Source organism: Poecilia reticulata, chromosome 18, assembly GCF_904066995.2.
Source record: "Poecilia reticulata chromosome 18, P_reticulata-male-v2, whole genome shotgun sequence".
In the NCBI taxonomy this organism is placed as follows: Eukaryota; Metazoa; Chordata; class Actinopteri; order Cyprinodontiformes; family Poeciliidae; genus Poecilia; species Poecilia reticulata.
Genome location: NC_088847.1, coordinates 29,368,522 through 29,378,565, shown reverse-complemented (window position 1 = coordinate 29,378,565; position 10,044 = coordinate 29,368,522). Strand labels below are relative to the sequence as shown.

Sequence of the window (10,044 nt, the reverse complement as noted above, 5' to 3'; positions counted from 1 at the left end):
ATGTGCTACAGAAGTAAACTTGATTAATTGTCTGAAATGGAGCCAGTAAGAGGAAAATCTCTGACATCTGGGAATCCTTTGAGATGATCGCTCACAATAAAATTCTTCTTAGATAATAATTAACCCTCCACCTCCCAATTTCTCACCTTCTGCAAAGTTCCACTATTATTTGTAGTCTGATTAGCAAAGATATATCAGTCTTGCACAGCAGAAACAGATTTAATCCTGTTGCAGAACTAAAATTCAACATGTAGCCAAATATAAGGGATCAGAGCCAATTATAAATTCAAGAAAAGGTGAACGCCCCAACAGCTGATTGAGCCGTCACCAAAGTTCTGCAGCAGTTGTGGCAAGAGGCTTCAAGAAATGTATATGGAAAATACTCCACAATGTTCAAGTAAGTTAAGCATAAAGAAGTATTTATCTGTCATATGGATGTAGTAACTTGCTAAGGTTAGCGGGACTCCAGACCGTGTCCACTGTCACTTAGTTGTTCATTGTAAATGCAATTAAAAGTAAAAAATTTTTTTTTAAAAACTAGATATAATACAGCAGCATTGTATTATATTATTAGCAAGGTCCATTACAGCCTTATGCACTTTTTCTAGGGTAATTTGTGTCCTTCTGGTTCTTTTGCACTGCGATCAAGCTAGCCGCCTTTTCGAAGCGAACCCGCACTCAGTTTAGACATGTGCTAACTTTACTTCAGCTTGTAATACATATTATTGTCTGTTTGCATGAATGTGATGTGCGACATTTTTTCTTTAATTTACTAATAGCACAACAGACTGTCCCATCCTGCTCTGCACCAGTCCTCAGCACCTTCTTTGAATACAGAAGGAAAAAAAAACACGAGGAGCGACAAAAGTATTCTCTTGGGAGAAAGGGGTTAAAGCAAATGGAAAAAGTGAAAGTTTGGGTAGGTCCGTTATGGCTCAGTCCAAAATGAAGCAGCTTTTAACTAATAGACTTGCTTAAACAAAGTACTGTGTAGCAAAGCTATATATAATAATTGTTAAACAGTAACGGCAAACTTTCAATTAATGATCAGCCAAAAAAAATAATCATCTACTAATTAATAATTGAGTAATACTGTTAATTATAGTAATAAAAATCATTGTTCTGTTTGTATCCAAATCTGCATTTCAAAAGTAAAATCTTGAAAATGACTGATATTAATAGTTAATTGATCTATTTGGATATTGTAACATAATACAGGAGGAATTAAAAACAATTGACTGTTCCTTAAAAAAAACATTGCTCAGTCTTCCACATATTTTTTTGTTGTTGTTTCAGATAAATATTGGCTTGATGGTCATTCAGAACAACCGCCTAAAGCCACAACGTGGAAGAACAATGAAAAATAGAACCAAACTAACTGATCTTGGTCTCATCAGACCACAGGACCTGGTTTCAATAATCCATATCCTTTGTTGACATGTATTCAGCAAACTGTTTGAGGGCTTTAATGTGAGGCTTCCTCCTGGGGTGACTGCCATGCAGACCAAGTTGATGTAGTGTGCGGCGTATGATTTGAGCACTGACAAAGTGACCCCTGACCTCAACAATCTGCAGCAATTCTGACAGAACCCCTGCACCTATATTTCAAAGGCAACATTTGGATGTGACACTGAGCACGTGCACCGAGCTCTTTTGGATGACCAATGCGACATCTGCTCTGAATGGACCCTACTCTTTTAGAAAGTTGAATAATCTTGACCACTGTGCTGCAACTCAGTTCCAGGGTGTTTACAACCCTCTTGTAGCCTTGGCCATCTTCATGCAGCACAACAAGTCATCTTTTAAGATCCTCAGAGGTTTTTTTGCCATGTTTTATACCATGTTGGAGCTGTCAGCGACGAGTATGAGAGAGCGTGAGAGTTGTACTACAAAATCTAACACACCTGCTCCCTATGCACACTGTCGTGAAACCTGGTTGGGACTGATCGAGATCTTTCCAGGACACAAAGAAAACAGATCGCAAGAATCCAGAGGCAACAAGTAATCTTGAATTATGATTTAATGTTAATTGAAACTTATATAATCTTTATTATAACAGAACTTATATTATCTTTATAGTAGTAGAAATCTAGAAGAAACAAATAATTCAGCAGTATGATTTGATGTGATTAAAACTTGTGTAATCCTTATTTTAAAAATGTACTACGACCTAATGTGATTAACAATCATGTAATCTTTGTTTCAAGTATACTAATGGTTGATGTTATGAGTTATGTGATTTTAGTTGAAAATGGAAAAAATGGATAAAAGATTGAGATGTCTTAAAACTGTGTCGCAAACCAAGAGGCTGCGTGGGAGAAAGAACTGTGAGCACGAAGAAACAGGAAGTGGGATTGTGAAACATGTAGAGTAACAGATGTTGAGTACAAGATAAGAACTTCAGCAAGAGTAAAAGAGGAAGTTCAAGAGCCGAGTGGGGAAGGAGTCAACGTTTAACTAAGGCGTTTGACGTCAAGGAAAATGGAGCAACAGAGAGTTGGGGAAGCAGCTGGTGCATGCGCCACCAAAATGCAGAAGTATAGAGAATTTTGTAAGCTGCACTTACGCACTCAACTGAAATACAGAGAGTATAAATAGGTATGCGAGGGAAGAACAGGCGTTCTTCGTTCCGGCAGCGTTCGAGTCAAGACCACAAGAAGATGCAGGATCAAGATTGGGGCTATACTTTGAAACCACGGGAAGGTGAAGACTTCGCACTGCTTTAGAAAGGAACAAGATCCGTTTACCCACAACCCGGGGTTCTGATTCGACACCTGCCTTACTCTCAACCCAAGAAACATCACAACGATGCTGCAGTAGACATGGGGGATAGACAAAGATCGCCTATGGATTAAGAACTGGACTCATGGGGAATGCTCACCAGTTCAACTTTGGATTTATTCTAAAAAAGGACTCTGCAATGACAAGAAGGGTCCCTGACCATGGATATTAAAGTTGTGTGCTGCCAAGATCAACTCAGCGTTTGGGGAAGAGTGGAGGCTTTGGGATGCAGCCTCTCATCCCAAAGCCTCTCTTAAGGTTCAGTGACACAGTATAGGGACTAGAGGGAGGTGTGATTTCTAAATTTCTTTCATATTTTAATCTTTTGATTTTTGATTGAGGTAGCTGTATGTCATTTTCCCCTGCTAAAGCTTGCTAATAAAATATTAAAGTCTAATTGATGCTGTGGACAGTTAAATTAATTAAGTCATAAGAATAATAATTCTTTTGGTTAATATAAAATCAATGTTCATGATCCTAGTGAATTGGGGGGCTTCAGACGTTTCTTTAGTTATGATAAATAATGACCTTGGGACTCGTGCCGAGTCTCTAAAGTTATCTAGACTGTAACAAGTGCAATAACATCCTTTTAACTAGATCCACTGCTACTCAGTTTTTGAGAAGCTATTTCCCCCAATTTTTTATTTTTTTTTACAAAGGGCAGAACAAGTGGGTCGCCGTTACCAGGGTAACTTCATGGATCTTTTTAAATACTTTTTGGAGGGAGATGAATTGTTTCTTTATAAAGTCACATTAAAAAAATATTCATATATAAATATATACGCAACACAATGTTTAGTTCAAGGAAAAACTAAATAGATAAAAAGTATTGGGAACCAATTTGGCTAACAAAACCAGTTTGATACTCAACAGAACCACATGTTAAAAACAGTTTCCCATCTTATGTTCTTTTAAAAAACAACCTATGAATACAAAACTAAGAAACTTTTTTTAGTACAAAAGGAAATCATACTTTTGAAAATGCTCAACATCAAAATTTGTCACATAAGCCTGTCTCCGTACTTTTATTTATTTTTTTATTCCTTTACCGATAATGACTTTAGTTTAGTTTACTGTCCTAAAGGAGAATTTGATTTGGGACACAGAATGATAAAACACCTTAAACTCTCACTTTCAGTGGGTACTGACAAAACAGTCAGAAAATATTTATCTTCTCTTATACGTCTTGGTGGTCCTGAAACTTGCGCTAAGCTTTGAGTTATTTATTTCTTGGGAACACAACAGTGTTTCAGAATGTTTTTTGTTGGTTTTTTTGCCCTGGCTGATCGGTTCATTCTTTCCAACGGTGCTCATCCAAAATGAGACAAGTGAGATCATTCTTTTAGTTACTTATCTATGTGAAATCTAATACACGCTATTAAAACATTGTCTAATATCTAAAACATAAAAAAACTTCTCAAACAAAAACTAATACAAAGACACATGGGTTAAGAAAAAAAACTTTACAATGTAGAGTAATTTTTTACATGGACAAAGATAATGCATGTTTACAATAAAAGACATGTCTGCATCGTTGCCATCAAATTAACAGAAATATTTATTTTTCTCCTGAATCTCAAACAGAAAATTTAAAAATATGACATTCAGATTCAAATTTAGACCAAAGTATTTCCTATGTAACCTACCAGCACATACATTACATTCAGTAACAGCTAACATGTATCCACTAACCAAAATTATTGAAGTAAAACTATAAGTACAACAAACATGCAACGGATTCAAATTCACTTTTCAATTAAGAAACAATTAACATGGAGACAATCTTGCGCAAAAAGAAACATTTAAATGGAAAAGGTAAAACTACCAAAACAAGATGATTTCTTATTTGAGAAGCTTTTTTTAACAAAGTTGCTACATTTTCAAAACGTCATCCAGCTCTAAATACTCCACTTCCAAACTGTAAGTTACTGAGAAAATTTATACTCAAGGCTTAAATTATGCCATCATGTGCTCTCTCATATGAACAGGGAAATTACTTCTCCGAATGAAACTTTTTCCACAGGTCACACCAGAAAAGGCCTCTCACCTGTGAGTTCTCAGGTGACGGAGTAATCTAGATTCAAACAGGAAAGTTTTTGCACAAGTGACACAAGAAAAAGGTTTCTCACCTGTGTGAGTCTGAAAGTGTGCAGAAAGATTAGATTTATGAGAAAAACTTTTTCCACAAATCACACATGAATAAGGCTTCTCGCCCGTGTGAATCATTATGTGAAGATTTAAATAACTTTTGCAACCAAAATGTTTTCCACAGGTCACACATGTATAAGGCTTCTCACCCGTGTGAGACCTCATGTGAATAGCTAAACTGTATTTAATAGTAAACTGTTTTTCACAAATTGTACACGAAAAAGGCTTGGTACCTGTGTGACTTCTCAGGTGACGAGTTAAAGTGCTTTTTGAACTGAATTTTTTTCTACAACTTGTACAAGAAAAGGGGTTCTCATCCGTGTGAGACCTCATGTGATTCTTTAAAGTGTCCTTTGAATGGTAATGATTTCCACAGATTGAACATGAGAACGGTTTTTCTCCTGTGTGAACTCTCAAGTGATAAATTAGACCTTTCTTGTATATGTAACTTTTTCCACAGGCTGGACATGAGAAAGGTTTCTCGCCAGTGTGAATTCTCATGTGTCGAGTCAAAGAATATTTTCGAGAATAGCTTTTATTGCAAATTTTACAAGAATATAATTTTTGGTCTGGTTGAGCTTTCTTGTGCCTTTTTTGTTTTGAACTACAAGTTTTGCTTTTCTGCCGTTTGGTTTTCTGACATTTCTCTTTTTGTTTCTGTTCTTCGTCTCTATTTTTTCCTGGATCTTCAGAATTGCTTCCTTCCTGATCCTGGTTCTCATCTTCAGCAGAGCCGTGAGAGACGAGTTGGTCCCTCTGTTGTTTTATTTCATTGTGGATTCTTTTCACTTTCGAAGGAATCGCCAACATGTCATCAGTCTCCCGTTTCAGCACAAGATGCTCTTCATTATGACTGATGTAGAGTTGCTTCGCTTCCTCTTTGAACTGTTGAAGTTGTGGTTCCTCTTCTTCCCTTTTCATCTGCAGAGGTTCTGGTTCCTCTGGTTCCTGTTTTATCTGCAGAGGTTCTGGTTCCTTTTGATCTAAAGTGGAGTTTTCCTCCTGGTTCCGGGTCTCATTGAGAACCTCCTCGTCTTTACACAGATCTGAATAAAAAGAAAACATTAAAGCTTTTACATATCAGTCAAATATCAAAACCTTCATCTGAAGATTATTTTTTGGATTATTTCTCAAATTAAAAACTTATAAGTATAAAAAATTTAATCAGCTAGATGAATCAAAATGTGATATTAGAAACTTCTGGATGAGAAAACAAGATGATGATACCTGAATTCAGTGTCTCCACATAAAATAATCCAAAAATCTCCTTCCTCTATGTAGATACAGAATATACATCACATAAAATAGTAATGTGCTTTATTTAGTTTTTATTTCAGTATTTGAAATTTACACATAAGTTTATATTTCTGCTTCTTGGATTACATCTTTTTCAAATATTAATGCTATACTAGCCCTTATTATTTCCAGGTATGTTATCGGTTATTATCAGCATTTGGAGTAACTATGAGTTATCAGGATCTCTTAAAAAATCATTGTTTATTTCAAGTAATAACCACTTTTATATGTTTGAGTCACTTACTTAAAATCCATTTTAACTAACCAGAACAAACATGTTTTTGGGGATTGTTTTATAATATCTCAGATTTGTCTAGTCCAGGTTTGAAGAGTTTAGGTTTTGTACTTTTTAAGCTATAGCAGATTAAACACATCTATGTAGTAAATTTTAAAGATTTATTTACAATTTTTTTAGGTCTCCAAATGTGGTTTGCACCATTTGCTTTGGATCATTTGGGACAAAATGAGTCAAACTTTCAAAAGTCTGACTAAAGACTACAATTTGTGTCTTAAGAATTTGAAGAAGTGTGTAACTGAAAGAAAATCTACAATTACTAAAGTCATAAAGGATCTGTCTTTTCTCAGTTAGAGGACACAAATACATTTAAACCAAATAGACGTCCATATTCGACTCCCATACAGGAGATTTTATTGATTCCGGATGTTCAGACATCAGTAACTTGGAGTTGGAAGCTGTTTTTTCTCTCTTTTTAGTTCATGGAGGCCCATCCTTTTTGGAGCATTCCCAGTTAGATGTAAACCAACGACCCGCTCATCCCCCACCTGGTTCATTTGGATCTATTGTTTGGAGAAGAGTGACAGGAATGCTCATGTAATTGCTTTTGACTGAGGTTCTGAAACTGTAAGCTTCCCCCTCAGATCGGAGGGTTTTTGTTTTTCTTTTTCGACAAAGATGGAGCCTTTCATCTTCTTTCAAATGATTCATTCTCTCTGTCCACAGCCTGGAAATCATTGTCGTCATTGTCTCCGGCATTAATTTTGAGTCTATAGTTTTTAAACTACATATATATGGTTAACATTGCATGAGTTTTAACATACTCAACATTAATGTCTCAGTTCTGTATAAATTTGTTCTGTGTTTATACAAATTTAAAAAGTGCAGGTCTTTTATTTTTGTCTTTTCCTTTCTCTCTTGTCCCTGGTTATTTTTAACCTGTTTCTAAGCCCAATCATTAAAACAGGAAGGTGTTTTGTACCTTTTCCGTCCGAGACGACCCGGGATGTCCACCTGAAATCCATCAGTCCGAGCTGATCCTCCATCTTTTCCTCGATCTTGACCTTTATTTCCTTCAACTCTGTGAATGATTCTCCAGCAGGAGTTACCTGCTCGTTGATAAACTCTCTCCCAGGCTGAACTGAAGACATTTTTACTGCAATCACTCAAATAGTTAGCTGAACCTCAAACCCGTCCTCAGACAGCCGTCTAACAAAAGAACAGCGACGGCTGGCCCAGGTGCTCTGTTTTTATCTTTCCCGTGTTTCACTGTGGCTGTACTGAAGAAACTGTGAACAATTTATAAGTTCCGCTTTGAGTCACCTCTTTTAACATACAATTATGTTCAGTAAATTTCAATATTGTTGAAATATGTTCATTTTAGTTACTCAATTCACCCGAGTAAAACACAGTGCATATAATTTCTCAAAGACTGATTATTTAAAACCTTTTATTTCTCTTAATTATGATGAATTTCTCACACACTACAACCAACATCTACTGTCTGACTTCATTCAGTCATTGAAAAATTTGATCTTGTTTAATGATCTGAACAAAACATGTTCTAACTAAACACCAGGAACTTAAATCACAGAGATTTATTTCCACTGAGCTGCAGGAACATGTTTCTATGATAAACCTATGATTTTATTTAATTATGTTTTTTGCCATGATGACGATTAGTAAACCTGACCTGAAGAGATGGATGAGTAGAATTGATTTTTTTATTTAACTTTAAACAAAACCTGACTTTGATGAATCTTGAAGTGAATAAATATTTCTTTCTTTTACTAACTAATATTATGTAAAACTTAAAAAATGAACAGCAAATAAATGAAAAATCAACAGCATATAAAAACACAGTAAAATTCAAAATCTTTTAATTCTCAGCATTAAAATGTATTTTTTCTTATTCCACAAAAACACTTTGCTAATGTGTTTTTTATTTAGGAACTATTTATAATGTTTTCGTTCCTTTTCACCACCAGAGGGCGCAGTAACGCCTGTAAACGATTTATAATGCTGGTTCGATGGAGCTCAGCAGCGTTGAGGACAAAGGCCGTCAGTCTCTGTATCTATGTGAATGAACAAATCTGATGATGGAGCATCAGATAAAGTTATGAGACGCCATTTTGGATTGTTATGCAGTATTCTGGAGTGAAATCTGAACCAGAGGAAAGTATTTAACGATCACCATTAAAACTGGAGGATATGGATGGAAATGGTGAATGGCCGCCAACGTTATCGGGCGTCTCAGCAGCTGTCATCTCTTCATTGCGTCTGGTTGGCCTTGGATCGATGAATTTTGGAACTGCAATTTGGGGAGGGTGTTTTTATTTTATAAAGTCACTACTGTAAAAATTCATCTATACTCCGGTTTCCTCCAACAGTCCAAAAACATGACTGTCAGGTTAATTGGCCTCTCCAAATTGTCCCTAGGTGTGAGTGTGTGTATGTTTGTGTGTCTCTGTGTTGCCCTGCGACAGACTGGCGACCTGTCCAGGGTGACCCCACCTCTCGCCCGGTACGCTAGCTGGAGAGGCACCAGCAACCCTCCTGACCCCACTGAGGGACCAGGGTGTAAGAAAATGGATGGATGGATGGATGGATGGATGGATGGATGGATGGATGGATGGATGGATGGATGGATGGATGGATGGATGGATGGATGGATGGATGGATGGATGGATGGATGGATGGATGGATGGATGGATGGATCATCTTTTTTCTACTGCCCCCAAAATAAGACAAGTGAGACAAATGAGACCGTTTTTGTAACTTTTCCATCAGAAATTTAATCTACATCATCAATACATTTTCTAATATTCTAAAAAGTAAAAACTTTCTCAAACATTTTGAAATGGAAAGATAAATACTTTTTTTTTTCAGTTAAACCAATGGTCCTCTAGAGTTACAGCAACTTTAAGATGCATCCGTACTCCAACAGACCAGGATCCGCTCTGAACTGACCTTCTTCTTCTTCTGTAGCGTTTTCTGGCAGTTCACATACTTTGCCATCAACTGGACGGAGAGATTAATTTTACCCTATATATATCTTCTAACCTTAAAAATAACTATATAGTATACATACTTTAACGCTTACACACATAAATAGTAAATCCTCTCTACTAATTTTGTATCTTTTAAATATTTAATAAGTGCCTGAATTATATCATTTGATTGCTTGAACTGACCTGCTAAAAAGCCATTCGTTGGATTCAGGTGAGTTGGAGCAGGGATGCATCTGAAGGTTGCTGGATGGCATCTCTGGAGGACTGGACTTGATCACCGTGGAGTTAAACCTGGAAGTGCTTTCTTAACAAAGCTGCAGCATTTTCAAAATGTCACCCAGCTCTAAATACTCCACTTCCACACAGCAGCTTACTGAGAAGATTGATACTTAAGTTTCAAATTAAGTGCGTCCTAATGTGAACAGTTAGATTGCTTTTCTGAGTTTAACTTTTCCCACAGGTCACACAAGAGACATGTTTCTCACTCATTGTGATTCATCATGTGAAGATTTCAAGCACTTTTGAAAACAAAAGATTTTCCTCCAATCTAGGTGTGGTAGCAGGTTCTTGTCA

General features: G+C 36.4%; 1 long non-coding RNA gene across 1 annotated transcript; it reads right to left on the bottom strand.

Annotated features, from left to right (window-relative positions):
* Positions 1-4,229: 4,229 nt before the first annotated feature.
* On the bottom strand, positions 4,230-7,844 carry LOC103460548 (uncharacterized). Its single transcript, XR_014084513.1, has 2 exons — positions 7,443-7,844; positions 4,230-5,975 (listed from the first exon to the last, which is right to left on the bottom strand). It is a non-coding gene; the product is annotated as an uncharacterized LOC103460548 (long non-coding RNA).
* Between the last annotated feature and the right edge of the window lie 2,200 nt (positions 7,845-10,044).